This window comes from Acanthisitta chloris, unplaced genomic scaffold (assembly GCF_000695815.1).
Source record: "Acanthisitta chloris isolate BGI_N310 unplaced genomic scaffold, ASM69581v1 scaffold2508, whole genome shotgun sequence".
Taxonomy (NCBI): domain Eukaryota; kingdom Metazoa; phylum Chordata; class Aves; order Passeriformes; family Acanthisittidae; genus Acanthisitta; species Acanthisitta chloris.
The window spans coordinates 50,052-50,792 of record NW_008686368.1 but is presented as its reverse complement, the minus strand read 5'-3'; the positions used below and the strand labels follow the sequence as shown (position 1 = coordinate 50,792).

Genomic DNA, 741 nt, shown 5'->3' with positions numbered 1-741 from the left:
CCCGGGTCCCAGCCAGTGCAGGGGACAGCCCACAGCCTCAGTCTGTGCCTGCCCTGGGCAGCCTGGCAGATAGGCAGATGCACCAGTGTGCCACAGGCAGATAATCCTGAAGGTTTCTGGCTCCAGCATGGCTCAGGGCCTGCCAGCACCAGTGTCTGCAGGTGCCAGCAGGGGCACATTCAGCCTTCCCCCTGCCTGTGCCCCTGACATGCTGTGTGGGCCTCAGGAAGTCAGCCAAGCCCAGTGTCCTTTCCCTGTCCAACCTAAGGAGACATCTGCCATGTCATGCAGGAGCAGAAATGAGTTTTGGGAATATTTTAGCATATAAAAATATCCCTAGAAATGCAGTTTCCTGATTCATTAGTGCTATCAATTGAGGCAAAAGAGATAAAAAGTGTTTTGATTATGAAGATGAAAATATATTGCTTTTATCTCCACCCAGAGCAACATTTCATGCTGCTTACATCTGCAGTCCAGATATTGTGATGGATTGCTTGAAAATATGTGTGATGAGGAGTTTTTAAGCCTATAAGGGTTTGAGGAGAAAATCTGCAGGTCTGTTGGCAGACCCCTGTGCCTTTTGGGGGATAGCCCAGCACCTAACAGCACAAAGACTCTCCTGCCATATTTGGCTTTGCTGAGGCTCCTTCAGTACTCTCTCCTGAAACTGCTGGATGCATGCCATGCTGCAGTCTCCCTTCCTTCCCTCACAGTGCCACTGTGAAACACACTACCTCGTGC

General features: G+C 50.3%; 1 protein-coding gene across 1 annotated transcript in view; it reads left to right on the top strand.

The window, feature by feature from the left end:
* The window catches only part of CAMK1D (calcium/calmodulin-dependent protein kinase ID), a 32,888-nt gene that overhangs the window by 22,789 nt on the left and 9,358 nt on the right, over nt 1–741 (top strand). The window lies entirely within an intron of this gene.